Below are 18496 nucleotides of genomic sequence, written 5' to 3' on the forward strand. Positions count from 1 at the left end.
GCTGTGTTGCTTCTTAGCCTACACAGTCATCCATCAACTTTGGGGTCCTCCTTCCACTTCCTCGGACAAAGTGAGTGAACAGGTTCCAGCTAAAATTTGCGAACAGTTTTATATGTTATCAGCATTCAAGCAAGCCCAGCATCATCATGAAGTGGGTGAGGGTCTATTTTAAAATGCTGAGACTTTGGTGGGCTCTGAATATTCTGAGAAAAAAACGTAATACATACTGAAGACTGCAATACCCTATATTTCCTAGACCGACCTAACATTACTCTTGGCACTCACCACATTGATGAGTACAATAAAACCAATTCATTCAAATAAATGCAGAGTTAGGAAACAAGCTATTAGATTTAGAAACAGATAGCAAATCCTGCAATACTAGAATGCCTCTTACTAGTGTAGCCACAGGTGTTTTCCTGTGTTTATCTAGATAACGGACTGTGAAGTCATGCAGACTAGTAGTATGATTCAGTCAGCCAGCCCGCAGACCTGGGTCCAGCTCTCAGGGAAGCCAATCGCTCCGGGTGCTATTTTCCACACAGTAATAATTACTTGCAGCCAAGCTCTTCCTTATTTCCTCCGCCTGAGGAGAGGTGCACCTTCTGAAGTATCCTGAAATGTTAACCTTGATAATCAGACAAAGGTACTGACTTATAATGTTAATATTGTCAATTTGTTGCTCAGTTTAGAGGACAATGGTGTTCTCAGATTAGGCAGTGCCCTGTGACGGCTCCTAAATGCGCTGGGTTTTGTGATAGCACTGCTTAAATGTAATAATGGTTTTCTACTTGTGGCAAATATGCTTGCCAAGAAGTTCTAACAAAAAAGAAATGTCCCTTTGTACCTTCTAGTAAGTAAGTAATGAACTGAAGAGCCAAATACTGGCCTGATTGGTACGGGTGTACCAGATCTAAACCACTCTGGATTTAAGTGCCGCAGAACTGCGACAAAATCTGGGCTGAGATAATCTAGAAATGGAGCATCTCACCCACCATGTTGGATTGCATCATTTCTGTGTAAGCACGATGTGTACACAAGGAGACTGTAGGTATGTTCTTAGACAAGTAGCTGAAGAATGTGTCTCTCGTGTTGCTTTAGATATCGCCTTAATTTGTTGGAGCTCAACTCCTTGTTGGCGTTCACTGTGCCATTGTTTAACACCTTGGAAGGCCTTGTCTAACCTGATAAGTAGTAATTTGATAAAACAAGTAGTACAAATGTTAATAACGGACTTGTTTTATATAGCCTTTCTTTTCTGTTGGATCAAAGCAACATAAAGAGCAATTCATACATAGAGATGGGGGGACAAAGAGGACAAAAGAAAACTAAAAAAAACCCACCAGAAAACCCTGACTTGGCTGGATATAGCAACTGATTTAGCCTGTTTATTATGTGAAAATTAGCAATAGGCTTGTCATATGTTAGCCATTATGTACATGTGTATATTTTAAATTAATTTGGGAGAACTGTGCATAAGCACAGCATGACTAACACCTTCTTTCTCTCCTGGAGACAACGTGCAATATAGGAAGGGTCGCACAGCCGTTTCACAAAAGCATTCTTGGCTTTCTGCTGCAACTTGCTGCTTCCTCACAGGCAGGAAAAGCCAAAGAAAAAGCAAATACAGAAGCCAGAGCTGATGATAGGATGGAAATCCATGTTATGCCATTTTCACCTTCTATGTATGGTTCCCCGTGTCATGTTGGATTCCTTCTAGTGTACTTCCACATAGGCACAGAAAAACCTAGCTTCTCTGTTTCGTGCCTTTAAGAAGACTTCCGGCAAAGACAGACCGGTGGTTTCTTAGATGGAGCAAGGATGATTCAGGAAGGGAAAAAGAGGAGAAAGACACTCTCCTATGCTTTTTGCATTTTCAAATTAAAAATTGCATGGAAAGTTTTAAGACATGAATGAGAGCTGTATAACTACATTTCTGTTGAAATGTAGTATTTTTTAAAATCAAAATAAAACCACCCACATTTTGAAATTTCCCATAAAAACACCAAATAAGAAATTTTTACTTTCCATTTCCAACAGAAATATTTTTGCCAGCTTTGCTGTTTTCAGTTCATGTACCTGCTTTTTTCAGTCTGTCATCCTAGGTTTTCTAACATTCCCCAATGAGCTCGTGTTCCCTGTAAGTGCTTATTATCAGAGCCAAGTGCATGTTGCAATCCAGATAATTCACTTCACCATTGTGTTGCTTTTTTGTTTGTAAATTAGACATGTATATTTATAATGCAATGAAACCTCAGGCTGAGGTCACTGGATGGAAGAAGTATTTGTCTGTCTCACGGGTTTGAATGGAAGAGTATGTTCTTGGCAATAGTTGTCATGTGATGAATTTGGGGATGAGTATGTGACCAGGAGGGAGTACATCCTGAGTTCTGATCCTGCCTTGCCAACAGACACATTGTGTGATGTTGAGTAAATCAATTTTCTGCCAGAATTTCCCTTCAGCAATAGACAGCAAGTAATAGTTCATCCTTAGCTGGTTATGCAGTGACCAACACTGACAACAGAAAGCTCCAGGAAGAATTAATATCGGCATTAGTGGTAAACTGCTCTTTGAGCTGCTCAATATTTTCTGGATGTTGAAATGAGAAAGTAAAAACACTATAAAAACATTTGCAAGTGCGTTGGTGCCCAGACAGGAACACCATCATCCCCCAGGCTTTGGATCATGCTCCTTCCCAAGATTCGTGATGAAAGCTGGGAGAAGAAAGTGATCGGGAAGAGTCAGCATGAGTTTACCAACTGCCTGACCAACCTGCTTGCCTTCTATGATAAAATGTCTAGATTTGTGGATGCAAGGACAGCAGCTTGACTTTAGCAAGGCTTTTAACACTGTGTCTCACAATATTCTTACATCCAAAGTGAGATACCATAGTTTGGATGAGTGGACAACTAGAGAGGTAAAAAATTGGTTGGATGATTAAGCTCAGATGGTAGCAGTTAATGGTTCATGCTTTACCTGGCAGCCAGTAGTAAGTGGAGTATCTCAGCAGTCTATCCTGGGACCTGTCCTGTTTAACATCTTTATCAATGACCTGCACGAGGTGATGCATTGCTTGCTCCTCAGATTTGCAGGTGACCCCAAAATGTGGGACCAGGCAATATGCTCAAGGGCAGAGCTGTCATCCAGTTGGATGTGCACAGGGTGTAGGAATGGGCCAGCAGAAACCTTCTTACAAAATTCAACAGGGACAAATGCCAAAGTCCTGCACCTGGGAAGGAAGAACCCTGTGCGACAATACAGGCAGAGTGGTAGAGCAGCAGCTCTGTGGAAAAGGACTTGGGGAGGGCCTGGTGGACATAAGTCAGCAGCATGGAGTGTCTGCAAAGAAGGCCAACAACATCTTAGGCTGTAGGCGCAGCAGGCTGAGAGGAGTGACAATCCCCTTCTACTCAGCATTTGTTAGACCCCAGCTACATCCAGTTTTGGGACCCCCAGTGTAGGAAGGACATGGATAAACTGGAGTGAGTTCAGCAAAGGGCATGAAAATGGTTGGGGACTGGAGCTCTTGCCCTGTTAGGAAAGGCTGAGGGAATGGGGCTTGTTCAGCATGGGGAAAAGAGGGCTTCGTGGGATCTTCTGATACCTATGCAGCTAGTGAAGACAGCAGCCTTCTAATACCCACAAAGAGGTCATTGAGAAGGTGGAGCCAGGCTCTTCTCAGTGGTGCAGGGTAGGAGGACAGGAGGCAACTGTCATAGGCTGAAACAAGACTGTGTATCAGTGATGCTTTTTCACCATGAAGACGGCCAAGCAGTGCAGCAGGTTGCCCATAGGGCTGTGCAGTCTCCAGTCTTGCCGGACTTCAAGACCTGAGTGGATGAAGCCCTGGACAGACTGCTCTTACCTCTTAGCTCATACAGCCTTGAGCAGGGGACTGGATTAGAGCACCAGACCTCCCGAGGTCCCTTGACACCCCAGATCTGTAATGAAAGGCTTCCACCAAACGGCGTGCCGCCCACTCCCTCCCGCCTTGTGTCAGCTCCATGAAAGGAAAGCTTGATATTTTGTGGAGGAAAAAACCACCACTATTAGCTCCTGGCGTCCTCCAGCTGCATTTCAGGGAAGGAGAGGGTGCATTAAGCATTTCAGGACTTTTCTGGATGAAAACTGCTACGTGAGAGCCAGCTGATACAGGCAGACCGCGCTTCAGAGATCTAGCTTAACAGTTTCCCCTTTACTTTTGAAAAGTTTGAGTCTCCTCTGATCTCTCGATACCCTTATAATGGGCACCTCAGCCTCCATGACAACGCCTTGAATTAGTCGTGATGTTGACATTCACAGAAATTAACGTTCCCTCAGCAAAAGCTCCAAGAGAGCGCGCTGCAGCACCGTGATAATAATGATCAAAGATTAAGTGAGATTACCGGCGGCGCCCTCAGCGCCGGGGCCGCCCCGCGGCGCTCTCCCCCGGCCCCCGGCCCCAGCCCCGGCCCCAGCCCCGGCCCCCGTCTCCGGCCCCGGCCCACGGCCCAGGCCCCGGCCAGGCCGGGAGGAGCGCGATGCCGGAGTCCTCCCGCCAGGGGGCGCTGCCGACTCGGCGTTGGCGCCGCGGCGGCCGCCAGCAGAAAGCGGCCGAGCTGGGGGATAGCTGGTAGGAGGTGGGGGGCATAGCTGGTAGGAGGTGGGGGGGGATAGCTGGTAGGAGGTGGGGGGGCATAGCTGGTAGGAGGTGGGGGGGCATAGCTGGTGGGAGGTGGGGGGGCATAGCTGGTGGGAGGTGGGGGATAGCTGGTAGGAGGTGGGGGGCATAGCTGGTAGGAGGTGGGGGATAGCTGGTACAAGGTGGGGGGCATAGCTGGTAGGAGGTGGGGGATAGCTGGTACAAGGTGGGGGGCATAGCTGGTAGGAGGTGGGGGATAGCTGGTACAAGGTGGGGGGCATAGCTGGTAGGAGGTGGGGGATAGCTGGTACAAGGTGGGGGGCATAGCTGGTAGGAGGTGGGGGATAACTGGCAGCCTGCGTGGCCCTTTCCTCAGCAAACTGCTGGGGAGCTAACGGGCACTCACGCGTCCCGCCTTGCCTCGGTCAGCCGCTGCGCCGTGTCCCTCGGGGAGCGCCTGCGTTTCCCAGCGGGGACAAAGCCCTCACCTCCAGTGCGATGGGCGGTTTAAACACACTGGGCCTCCAAAATACAGTGGGGGGAGTTGGTGGGGCCCGTGGCCCTGGGTTGTTCCCTGAGGACCAGGGGAGGAGCCGGGGAAGTGTCACTGCAGCCAAGGCCTGTGCGTCCCGCGGCGGGAGGAGGCCGCACTCGCTGGCGCCCACTGCCCTGGCAGTGGTAGCAGTGGCTTCAGGTGGTGAGAGAGTCTCATAAAGCATTTGCAACGTCTTATTTTGCTGTACCCTAAACAGAGTCCCCAAGTTTACTGGGAGAGGGCAGCTGAGGAGCCAACCTGCACTGACGTGACTGCCTAATGCCACCATCTGAGCGTTTCTGGCAGTTGCTCTACCATTTAACGCAATTGCTGTGTGTGAACTGATGCAGCGACAGCCTCGCGGGAAGCTGGGTGAGCTTGCCGAACACCCTCTGAAACAGGCTCGGGGATCCAAGCTTCCCCCTGTTTATGTACAGGAAAGGAGAACCCACAAAATAATACTGGTGAGTGAGTGGCAAACCAAATTTTAAGTGCTATCTAAAATTGCCCTTGTGCATTCTCTGCCCCAGTCATGATGGTATATATTTACTGTAGAAATAGGGTATAGAAAGCTCAAGGAAGGGAAGTGTGATGGGAACGGCATGTTCCCACATAGGCTTCAAAACACACCAGCATTGTTCTGCATTGCAGTGGGAAGAAGTTTAACTCACCTGAACCCTCCAGGTTGGGTATCTATTAGTTTAAGCCATATGAATCAAAAATTTTTATGGTAGTGAAAAATCTCTGATCTGCTTAAATTCTTCCAAATTTAGGTTCGGGGTTGAGTCATCATTATTTCCTGTCAAATGGTTTTGTGAAGTCACCCAAAATAATGAGATGTCACTTGCCTGGATACATTAATAATTAGAAGGATTTATTGTAGCAGGCATCATGGGAAAGTTACACTTTCCCATTAGATGTCCTTAATTAGAAAAGAATGTGTCAGATTTCAGATCAACGTAGGGGAACTACAACTATCCATTAAAAAGAGAAGGACAAATAATGCAAGTGACAGCCCTTGCAGAAGTACAAAGATTTAAATACTTTATAAATTAAGGGGATTGAAGGTGCTCATTTTCATCAGTAAAGCTCTATGACCTGTCTTCATCGTCAGAAGGATGCAGTCTCCAAACTGAATTAAAGAACATAAAGAGCAAATGCTGTATATAATTCTGACAATAGAATATTTCTGTAATCAGTGATTATTCCTTTTGTCTTTCAGCAACGTCTCCTTAGGGTGGGCCAAACTGCTCTGGAAAGTATTCAATTACGCTAATAGGAAAATTTGATAGTGACAATGGTATCTCTTGAACCACAAGAACCGTAGCTAGTACATTTGTTCAGCTGGTGGCAAAATGTGGAATACAGAAGTGGTTTGACTCGCTTTTAGATAAAAATTGGAGGGCTATTAGATAATTGTAATGTGTGGGAGGCATTATTGTAAATCCAAGCAGAGTGAGGTGCCTAACTACTCAGGCATGTGTAAGGGGTTAATTTAAGTACCTGGCTTTTGTGGCTTCCTTTTGGCTGTGGATAATTCCTCACAGACCCAGGCCAAAGGTTTTACTGGGTGGTACACAGAAGCTAGAAAGTAAGTCTTACAATGCTTACATTTACTTAGAGCCACGAATGGAACCAGTTTACACATATTTCTGCCCAGTGCTTGGTTAACATACATGTATTTTATTTATGCAGTCTTAAAATCATGCCATGAATGACATCAAAGCAAGAGTAATTTAAGGAAAGGGAACATGCGTTCACAGTTTATTTCAGCTTGCAAAGAGATGATGTTCCAAGATGGGGAGACTAAAATTTTGCAGCATAAGCAACCTACTCTCTCTGGGACATCAGATCTATTCATCCCATGTCAGTTACACCTGAAAGCTACTACAAGCTAATGCTTTTTCTGCAGCCTCTATGAAATCAGTCAGTAACATTGGACCAGTGCCTAACTGACAGGTGGCCACATTACCAAGTTATCAGCTTGTTTGCTGCTCTTGATAAGTGTTTCATTAGGGCTGGTTTTGTTTCTTATGGGGAAAGGAAATCCTTTAACAAGGAGGCTAAGCCTCACAAACAGGGCCTCGTTAGATAAGGTTTTCAGTTTGAGTGACCATTTTGTGCAGCATTTTGCTTGAAAAATATGTTTCTGGTTTTTATGACTGTTTATCCGAAGCATAATTATGAGCACCAGGTTTGGATTTAGAAAAGGGTAGATCTAGCTTACCAGAGGGCCTGGTGGAGGTAAGTGCTCAAAACTTGTGTAGTTCAGTGGGACTGAAAAATGTGCATGTATTTCACTCAGAAATTAATTAAAACATAAAGTGTAGGTAGAACTTTAGAGGCATGTCATAAATGTCCTCTTGAAGTACTGGGTGGAAGCTCTTTTTATTGTTAATTTAGCATTCTCTTTTCTAATCATATATTAAATCCTAAGAGGGCTAGGGAACACAGGGTGTGTTCCAAGGGGATACATAAAAATCACCTTACTTCCATAAGTCGTTAGCATCCAACACTTGTGCTTTTAATGAGCTGAAATGAGAAATCTTGTAAACTAATTTGAACAAACTACAGTGTCTTACTCACAGCAAGAGGCCTCAAACATCAATCAACTCTTGAAAGTTTGTTTGTGAGATACTTCTGTAAGAATATTTCATGCTAAAAATGACACTTGAGAACTCCACAATAGATCTTGACAAGATTCACACGTGAATGCCCAAGAGATAAGTGATGCATTTTTTTACTGTGGAAGGTGGTATAAATACTCCACTTCTGAAGCTAGGTCTAAACAAAGCTTACCTGCTCATTAAAATGTAATGAAACCTGACTATTTTACATACTGTTTTGTAAATGAGATTTCCTAAAACATACCTTTATTTTCAAAACTTCTCTGAAAGACCTCTGAGGATAAGCAAAGTTCAGTATGATAAAACATTTTATTCAGTTTTAAGAGTTGGAATGCCTGCCTCAGAAGAGTGTTATGTAGGATGGCTACATGCCACACCATCAGTGGAGTTGACTATTCTGTTGTTGTAGCAGTAGTAGTAATAGTATTTTTAGTTTTAAATTAAAATCTGCCTGAAGCCACAGATGAATTCTCTGCTCACTGCTCTCTGAATAAGGATACAAATCAAAATTGGCACTTTCCTCAGAAAGCCACTTTGAGGGCTAGCTGTCCTCTTGGGCTGAGTGAAGCACCTTTGACTCCAGGAAGACTGAAGCTGGGTTGTGCTGCAGGTACTTGCAGGCCTGGAGTGCCCTCAAGCACTTCAGGGCAAGAGAATTCCACTGTACCAAACAGTAGCTGTTTCAACTCTTTAAAATATGGGACAAGTTAGACTAGAGAAAGAGACAAAGAAACAGATTGAAGCCAGATGACTGCCCAATTATTTTTTCGGCAAGCAAGGGTCTTCACACAGCTGAATAGAATAGTTTTAGGGTTTTGCATTTTAGGAATCTCTGTCACATGAATTCAGATTGATGAACCAACACACCTCTTTGACTTTTTATGTGTTAAAATACATGCCCGACTTAATTTTGCCGGTGAAGGCAATGTATTGAACAGATATACATTGAAAAAGGTGCCCAAACCAAATAGATGATCTAGCTATGCTTGCAAAGATTGGAAATTCAGTCATTCAGACCGTTTAAGGTACCAAAATATGCAGATAGATGTTTCAGGAGATTATGAAATATGCCTGATGCCCCTTGAAATCAAATCAGGTATGCTGAGTCAGTCTTGCCTATTTTTGACGGTATACCCTGTACAACAATCATGAATAAATATATATGTCATTACTTCTGGGTAGCCATGTATAGTCATGGCCAAAATAACTGCCACCTTCCTGTTTACTGGGCTTTCAGGAACTTGTTTAATATTAACAGTGGTAAAATGATAGTAAACAAAGTCAACAAAACAGCGCTTATGCAGGGTCACCTCGAGCATTTACACGTAAGCAAGGAAGTGCTTACAACGCACCATTACGGAAAAGACCCAGACCTTTACTGGGAAATCAGCGTCCTGGGGCGCCTCTCTGAAGTGCACGTACACTAATGCATGCAGCATGGGGAATAAACATGAGGAAGTAGGGATCTGCGTGTAGTTGAAGGGCTAAGATGTTGGGATCACAGAGACGAGGTGGGATTGCTCATGGGACTGCAGTGCTGCAATGGAGGGATACAGGCTGGGAAGACAAGGTGGTGGAGTTGCCCTTTATGTGAGAGAACAGCTGGAGTATATAGAGCTCTGCCTAGGGATGGATGATGAGCTAGCTGAGAGCTTATGGGTATCAATTACTGAGCAGACCAATATGGGTGACATTGTAGTGGGTATATGCTATAGGTGGCCTGAGCAGGAAGAACAAATAGATGAGGCCTTCTGTAGACAGAAGTAGCCTCATGTTCACAGGCCGTGGTCCTCATGAGGAACTTCAGCCACCTTGATAACTGCTGGAGGAACAACATAGATGGGCATATGCAATTCTGGAGGTTGCTGGGGAGCATTGAGGACAGCTTCCTGACCCAAATGATAGAGGAGTCAATGAGGACAGGTGCTCTGTTGGACCTCATAATTACAAACAAGGAAGGCCTCGTTGGGGTTGTGAAGGTCAAAGGCAGCCTTGGCTACAGTGACCATGAGATGGTGGAGTTCAGAATCCTGAGAAAAGGAATCGGGGCAAAAAGCAAGATCACAACCCTGGACTTCTGGAGAGAAGACTTTGGCCTCTTCAGGGATCTGTTGGTATAGTCCCATGGGATAAGGCCCTGGATGGAAGAGTGGCCCAAGAAAGCTGGCTGATATTCGAGGATCACCTCCTCCAGGCTCAAAAGCAGTCATTGCAATGAGCAGGAAGTCAGGCAAAAATGCCAGGAGGATTGCACGGATTAACAAGGAGGTCCCGGCAAAACTCAAACATAAAAAGGAGAGACACTGTCTGAGCATGCAGAAATGCTGTTAGGAAAGCCAAAACCCATCTATAATTGAATCTAGCGAGGGATGTTAAAGGTAGCGAGAAAGGCTTCTCAAAGTACATAAATAGCAAAAAAGACGACTAGGGAAAATGTGTGCCTGCTGCCAAATGGGGCAAGGGCCCTGGTGACACATGACATGGAAGAGTCTGAGGTACTGAATGCCATCTTCACCTCAGTCTTTACTAGTAAGACCCACCTTCAGAAATCTGAGGGCCGAGAGACCAAGGGGAAAGTCTGGAGCAAGGAGGACTTATCCTTGCTGGAAGAGGATCAGGTTAGAAAATAGTTAATCAAACTGGACATATGTAAGTCTATGGGCCCTGATGGGATGCACCCATGAGTGCTGAGAGAGCTGGCTGATGTCATTGAGAGGCCACTCTCTAATTTTTGAATGATCATGGTGACTAGGAGAAGTGTCTGAGGACTGGAGGAAAGCAAACATCACTCCTGTCTCCAGGAAAGCAAGAAGGAGGACTGAGGGAACTACAGGTCAATCAGCTTCACCTCAATCCCTTTGAAGGTGATGAAGCAGCTAATCTTGGATACCATTTCCAGGCATACAAAGGACAAGAAAGTCATCAGGAGTAGTCAGCATGGATTCACCTAGGGGAAGTCATGCTTGACCATCTTGATAACCTTCTGCAATGAAATGACTGGCTTGGTAGATGAGGGGGTAGCAGTGGATATCGTCTACCTCGACTTCCATAAGGCTTTCGACACTGCCTCCCATGAGGCAGAAGATGATGAAGTATGGGTTGGCTGAGCAGAAAGTGAGGTGTACTGAAAACTGGAGAGAGTCCAGTGAAGGACCACTAAGATGATTAAGGGACTGGAGCATCTCTCATATGATGAAAAGCTGGGAGAGCTGGGACTGTTTAGCCTAGAGAAGGGAAGGCTCGGGGGGATCTCATCAGTGTGTACAAATATCTGAAGGGAGGGTGCAAAGAAGATGGAGCCAGGTGGTTGTGGAGTCTCCATCCTTGTAGATGTTCAACAGTCATCTTAACATAGTCGTGGGCAGCCAGCATTAGGTGGTTCTGCTTGAGTGGCCGGGAGTTGGACAAGATGACCTCCAGAGGTCCCTTCCAACCTCAGCCATGCTGTGACTCCATGAATTATGCAATGCTTTTATTTCAGGTATGAAGACAGATTAAATAAATAATTCTAATCTGTATTTACAACCCAATATCTGAATCACAGATGTAAAATTAAAGTGAGGAAAAGAGCTGCAGAAGGTCAAGACACTGCAACAAGTAGGGTTGTGCTCTCTAAAAACTAACCAGTAGTTTTATTGTTTCACTTTGGACTTGCTTTGAGTAAGTAGAATGGCTAAACAGTATCCAAAACAGTGGGGAATTAAACACCCAAACGAGAGATGTATTCATTACTCTCAGTTACGGAAAGAGAAAAAGCAAGATGTGTAAGAGAGGCCAGAGGGAAGAGATGATACTTCCAGGGAGGTCCTGGTGTTGCATCAAGAGTTCTTACCTGTTGTAGGCAGTCAGCAGGGCCACTGCAGATCTTTTCCTGCTATGCCAACAGAGCCGCCCTTGCTGCTCCCTGACCCAGGAGCTCCACATCAGGATTCTGGAGCAACCTGGAGGTAGTGCAGAACTCCGTGTGTTCACTCCTCCCATTTAAGTCTTGATACCGCTTACAAAAGAATTTTAGTCTGTGTTTTCACAGTGAAGAAGAAGTCCGAAAACTGGTGCCAGAGGAAAATTTGTGTAGCCATATTGATATAGGAGCACTCGAGCTACATCAGTTCTCAGTCCTCTGCAAAGAAGGCCTCAGACAGTAGGCCAGATGAAGTGGTTAGGTGCAGATGTGGGTCAGTCTGAATCCTGTGGGAAGTGAGTTTAAACATCTGCCTCAATTCTGTAGAGCAGGGAATGTAGAAATGAGCTTCCCAAAACATTGTGGGACAAAAGAGTGGCACATGAAAAGGATTTTGCAAGAAGCCTGTCTTCCTCTGCACTGATTTGTGAAGTCAATAGCTCCTTGCTCCTCAATGTGCTGGCCAAAAATGGTCTATATTTAGAGGTGGGGGAAGTTGATAGAAACAGCTAACATGTGCCCAGGCCTTTTTTATCTGCCTGACTATAAACATCCGTGGATATTAGCACAGTTCGTGTATATTTTTCCAATTACCATGGAAGTGAGCATTGCTGCAGTGTAAGCATTTTCATCCATTTGTCTTTTGAGTAAAACCAAGAAAAATAACCAATACCAGAACACTGAAAACATTGCAAAATCAGTAAGTGTTCATTGCAGCTCATACAGATGTCCACTTTGACCTATTGTAACACCATGAGTAAAGTTCTCAGTATTTTGGCAGGCTTCATTTACCTGGTTTCATTATCATTTAAATTAAATGAGATTTCAGTTGTGTATTTTTTAATTTTATTTTATTATTTTTTTGCATGTGCAATATGAATGTGATTGGAAGGATTGCAGCTTTTTGGTGTATCCAGTAAACGTGGTCTGAATTGTCTTTATACACCCAGATATGGTTACAAATACAAACAAAGTCACCAAAGCATTTCCTATTCCATGTGACCGACAGGGCTGAAATGGCTATCACTGTGCTTGATGACTGAAGCTTCTCTTTTGCATCCTACGTTTTTTCAAAGCATAATGCAGTTTCTATTTCCCTGTTGTTATGATTGTAGGAGACAATCCCTAGCTTTAGAAAAGGCAGCAGCAAGTCAGGGCATTAAAATTAAAGGGGAAAAAAATCTTCACAAACCACTTAAGCACACTCATTATTATGGCCCTTGCTACCTCGGGCCACTGGAGAACTTATAATTTAGTCAGCATTATGCAGTTTGAAGTGTTTTATGTTCTGCATGGGAGCAGGCTGCAATTCAAATATCAGTGGCCATGAAAAATATGCACATACGTTTAGTATGAAAATCTCCAAGGGCATAACAGAAGAGACGGGCACATGTAGCTGCAGTGTGATGGAGAATTTCTGTGAATTAATCATTTGGACATAGTTTATCACCATTTTATATTTTGCCAGAGACGCTTCCTTGCCATTTGTTGGGAAAACTTATTATACATGCACATCTTAGAAAGATAATAAGGCCAAAGCCTGTGATGCTTAAAGGCAACAGGCTTTGTTAGATTCTGTTATGACACAGACAACTTCTCCACTGACAGAGCCATTCAGATAACAAGAGTAATTGCTTATTTTACCGAGTTTAGGGAATTATGCTCCATTCTCCCTTCTTGCCTATTACATCAGCTATTATGACCCATCTTCTATCATAATTTAGGGGGAGTGGAGTCTGTGCATTTTGAAAGCTTTTCTTGAAAGAATAGAGTGCTGTATTTACATGTTTCCTTCATTATCCCAAAGTGCAAGTACTTTAATGTATTCCTTCCAAAGAAGCAGGGTGGCATGTGTGTGCATGTGTGCATCCATTTATGCACCTAGGTGTTTGTGTGTAGTTTACCATCTGGAGTGGGAAGGGGAATAAGAAGGGTTCATTTAGCTGTTTCTTTATACCCTCTTCTGACTGGAGACAATACCATTGTAATTGGTATTAGCAAAGCTACAAACAGAGCAATCGCTTCTGACACTTTAAAAGAACTTTATTGACATCCCCAAACACATGGGGAATTTTAAAGTAGAACTTTTCCGTCTGTAAGGCTTGGTGTGATCAAAGGCCTGATAGCAGCTCCAGATTACTGAAAATGAGGCTACAGACCAAATTCCAGCTCTTCTTGGAAAAAGAAAGCCTTAAATTTGATTCAGCCTAATCCTCACAAAACCATCAGAAAACTAGCATTGCAAGGAGATAATTAAAAAAAGTAAATAGATGCTTTCAAATTTTATATGCCATCCAAAGATTTTAAAAGGTACAAAACTAAAATTTCAGTGTAGGATTCAGTATCTTAAAATGCTGCTGTGCTGTACAGTTTTATTACCTAGAATAACCAATTTTCCCCACTTCTAAAGTAGAAGTTTTAAAATACGATCACTATAGCAAAGTTATGAAATGGTCAGAGTCTGAATTCTGAAACAATACAAAACAATACTGACGTTAACAGAAGGACAACTTTCAAATGGAAGTTGGGAGTTAAATGGAAACCAAAGTGAGTTATACCTCTTTTACTATATAAAAATATAATCATTTTCCAAAAGAGTAATCACATACAGAGGCCAGTTCTGAGCACATTCTATCAGCTATTTTATGAAAAAGGAGTTCATGATTTTTTCCCCCAAACAGGACAGTGCACTTTCGCACTCCAGAAGGACTAGCGAAGCGGCTGTGACTCATAAGTGAGAACTTTGTGTTCACTAACATTTGTTTTCCTGGTTCATGTGAATGCCCTGGTAGAGTATCTAAACTCACTCACCTAGCATCACTGCTATCAGCTGGGTAGACTGGATGCCAGCTTCATTTCCCTGACGCTTGTTCTGCTTTTGTCTCCATGAAAAGGTCTTGTTAATACATCCACCTTTGTGTTTGTCATATTTAAATGTGCAGCCAGATTCTTAGTTTTGCAAGGACCTTTTCATCATCTTTTGAAGTCACTCCATGAGACTGGTAACAAATGAGAGCTTGCCAGCTACGGAAGGGGTATTAACAATGACTTTTCCACAGCAGACATTCATGCGTTTGTCTTGTGGCTGGCTGAGAGGACACAACTGTGTTCTGCATCTCAGTGGAGCAGCTGGCAAGATAAGCAGAGTGTCTGGATTAATGTGCTCTGCTCTAATTAGCTCCGTAAAGAGGCAATTGGCCTAGGCAGAGGGCTATGCAGGAGTAATGAAAGTACACTTTTTTTCCAGGGGACTCTCTCTGCATAGCACTGGTTTGTATAGAGAGGCCAACTCATTTGGGCCAGCTTATTTATGACTAAACTATGCTCCATTGTGCCTTCTGCTTTGTCATTTCCAACTACAAGGTCAAGAGTGACATAACATTTCTGTAGACTTGATATCCTTGGCAAAACTAAGGAGATTTAGCCACCATGTATTCAAGCAGTTTCATGAAACTGAGGGAAAGAGGATAGCAATTTGGTATTTCCTTTCACAGATACTCCATCCCTATTTTTCTTCATAGGGATGTCACTTTGGGTTGTTTCCTGCAATGGCAGCTGCTACTCTCTACACCTCCAAGACCATTATGGCTGCAGCGCTGTTGGGTCAGGAATGTGTTGAGATTCAGAGGTAGGTTTGCACTGTCTCCAAAGGGCTGTCCTACTGGTACCCTCAAGTCAGTTGTACGTACAGACAGTGAGCCTGCAAATGGTCCCGCAGCCTGGCTGTAGTGCAGCTGGTACTTACAGTTACCCTGTACTTTAAGTTACAGCTTAGCGCCCAGCTATGTGCCTGCACATACACGATGCTGTGCACATGCAATGACTCCGACATACCGGTCATGCCAGGCTCACCATGCATGCAAGCTCTGTGTGTGCAGCAAACCTGACACATTGTGGATTCACTGAGCTTGCACTGTGTGCCCAGAGTGACTTGCAGGACAACCAGGGGATCAGGCCCAGCCAACACGGGTTCATGAAAGGCAGGTCCTGCTTGACCAACCTGATCTCCTTCTATGACCAGGTGACCCGCCTAGTGGATGAGGGAAAGGCTGTGGATGTGGTCTACCTGGACTTCAGTAAGGCCTTTGACACTGTCTCCCACAGCATTCTCCTAGAGAAGCTGGCGGCTCACGGCTTAGACAGGTGTACTCTTCGCTGGGTAAAAGACTGACTGGACAGCCGGGCCCAGAGAGTTGTGGTGAATGGAGTTAAATCCAGTTGGCAGCCGGTCACGAGCGGTGTTCCTCAGGGCTCAGTTTTGGGGCCGGTCTTGTTCAATATCTTTATCAATGATCTGGATGGGCCCCTCACTACAAGAAGGACATCGAGGTGCTGGAGCATGTCCAGAGAAGGGCAACAAGACTGGTGAAGGGTCTGGAGAACAAGTCTTCTGAGGAGCGGCTGAGGGAACTGGGGTTGTTTAGCCTGGAGAAAAGGAGGCTGAGGGGAGACCTTATCATGCTCTACAACTACCTGAAAGGAGGTTGTAGCAAGGTGGGTGTCGGTCTCTTCTCCCAAGTAACAAGCGATAGGACGAGAGCAAATGGCCTCAAGTTGCGCCAGGGGATGTTTAGATTGGATGTGAGGAAAAATGTCTTTCCTGAAAGAGTGGTTAAACATTGGGACAGGCTGCCCAGGGAAGTGGTTGAGTCCCCATCCCTGGAGGTATTTAAAAGACGTGTAGATGAGGTGCTTAGGGACATGGTTTAGTGGGCACGGTGGTGTTGGGTTGATGGTTGGACTCGATGATCTTAGAGGTCTTTTCCAACCTTAATGATTCTATGATTCTATGATTCTCTGCACCTGAGTAGGAAATCCAAGGTGTGTCATGCATGCACACAGTAGTCATTTGTGACTAAGTTCTGCGCATCAGGCAAGTAGTCCACACTACTGCCTCTGCTCTGACCTGTAGTCTAGGAGAAATGTCCAAATTCCCTTTTTCCTGTGGGAACAGTGGAAACTGCTCCAAGGAGAACAAGGCATCGTGTCTGGGGAAGATGAGGCACATGGCAGCTGCATGGGAGGTAAGCAGATCACCACACAAAAGAGTGACTGAGAGCCACTTCAAGAAAGACAGACATAGCCATTGATAATACATTGTACTGAGATTAGATTGTGTTTGACCCAGTTGCTTCTTGACAATACTCTGAAATATTCTCTGGCTGTGGCACATTCTGCATTACATTGCCGGCTCCCATGCTTCATCTCCTAGGGGTTCAGTAGTTCAAGTCCTAGACAGAAAGAGTTAGTCATGGCTTCTGTATCAGGATGTCATTTTACAGCAGAGCTACTTCGGGGTTGTTTGAACTGTTGCTGATGCTTTACTGCAGCTACTGTTGAATTGCCTGAAGTAACTTGGAGCACATGCTTCACTGTTTAACCTTCTCCTCCTTCTCACTTCCCACTCAAGTCTGCCTCCCGTCCTCCTTTCATGTTACTTTTGATACATAGTGCTTCCTGTTTGTGTTTATTGCTGGTAGTGAGAGTAAACGAACATCAGTAAATGAATATTGATTCAAGCAGCAAGCAGTGTGGGACTTGCCAGGCCAAGGGCAGGGAGAGCTGGCAGAATCTTTGATGGAGAGTCCAGGAGGGTATTTCCCTCTGCAGTGCTGAGCTGTGTTTTAGGGCTCTCGCAGCCCATGGTCTTTCTCTTACTTTTGATGTAGATTTTTCTTTTTAGAAGCAACAGCCAGTGAGTGTATTTTGAACAGGAGTCTCGGAGAGTTTATTAATTTTTCTGTATTGCCACATCCTTTCCAGTTTGTGTCACTGTAGCCTCCCTCTCGGGAATGCATTCTTGCTCTTTTAGGTCATTTGTCTGGGCTTCGCTGCCCAGCTTCTCGCTGTTAATTTGTTCTCTGTTGGTTCAGGCTGGGCTCTAAACAATTTTTTATGCCTTCTAGTTACAAGTTTGGCATTGTATGTTGCTGTTTCTTCTTCTCTCCAAATTAACTAACTGCTACTTTATAGATTCTCTGAAAAATGGAAAATCCTGGTCACTTCTGTAACCTGAGCATAAAGACTGTAGTCTAACAGAGCACAAGGCCTAATAGAGCAGAAAGCCTGTGGCCTAACTCTATTGCTTAATCGAGGTTATATATATTAATAACAGAAACTGCAAAGGTAGCAGGAATTGCAAGTAGGGACAGGCAAGATCAAAATGGCTCTGGCAAAAGTTATTTTAGTCAGGTAGGGTTTTTTTATTTATTGCTTGGGACAAAGTATGAACGCAAGCTAAAATTGCAACAGCAAATAACCCCAGAGCGTGGCGAGTTATACTTAGCTAGCATTAAGGTAATGTCATGTAGAAGCAGAATATTTGTGGTTAGCTAAAGTGACAAAAATACAGCTGCACTGATATTAATCCTGTATTAATCTTGTGAAGAGATGGGATTTTGAGAAATAGAGGTCTTTGGAAGGGATCTACCTGCTTCCTCTGCATAGACCAGTTTTCTCCTTTTAGGCATTAACTGAACTTGTTATTCTGATTTTGTTGTTGATAACCCAGCTAAGTAGAGAGCTAAGCTTTACTGCTCACTTATCTGTGAGTTTTATGAGTTTATTTGAAATCCTTGTAATAGCCCTTAAATTCTACTTATCATTAGAGGTCCCAGTTTGGGAGTTTTACTGATGTTTTAATAACTGGTCAGTAATTCAGGATGTGTTTTTAAAGATGCAGCTGCTGGCTAAATACTTTTCAATTGCAATGTGAAAATCTGAATGATGTAATGTGATTTCATAAAACGTGGTCCTAACTCAGGAAAGGATGAAATGTATGCTTCGAGTTATGTGAGTACATAGATAGGAG

Source organism: Aptenodytes patagonicus, chromosome 2, assembly GCF_965638725.1.
Source record: "Aptenodytes patagonicus chromosome 2, bAptPat1.pri.cur, whole genome shotgun sequence".
Taxonomy (NCBI): Eukaryota; Metazoa; Chordata; class Aves; order Sphenisciformes; family Spheniscidae; genus Aptenodytes; species Aptenodytes patagonicus.